The sequence below is a fragment of the Tupaia chinensis genome, unplaced genomic scaffold (assembly GCF_000334495.1).
Source record: "Tupaia chinensis unplaced genomic scaffold, TupChi_1.0 Scaffold000217_1, whole genome shotgun sequence".
In the NCBI taxonomy this organism is placed as follows: domain Eukaryota; kingdom Metazoa; phylum Chordata; class Mammalia; order Scandentia; family Tupaiidae; genus Tupaia; species Tupaia belangeri.
The window spans coordinates 1,477,122-1,477,324 of NW_006159692.1; positions in this window are offsets into that span (position 1 = coordinate 1,477,122).

Below are 203 nucleotides of genomic sequence, written 5' to 3' on the forward strand. Positions count from 1 at the left end.
GTCTTTGCCATCCAGTGCCTGCTTCCCTTTTTACTTTTTACCAGTCAAAATACTAGAGAAACAAGAGGCAGTATTTGTTTGGTTCATGATTTTTGTTGTCTTTGTTTTTTAAATACAAATAACATTTCTTTCCATATAAATATACAGTTCTACCAAAAAAAAAAAGAGAGAGAGAGAGAAAAAATACTATACTCTTGGTCTCT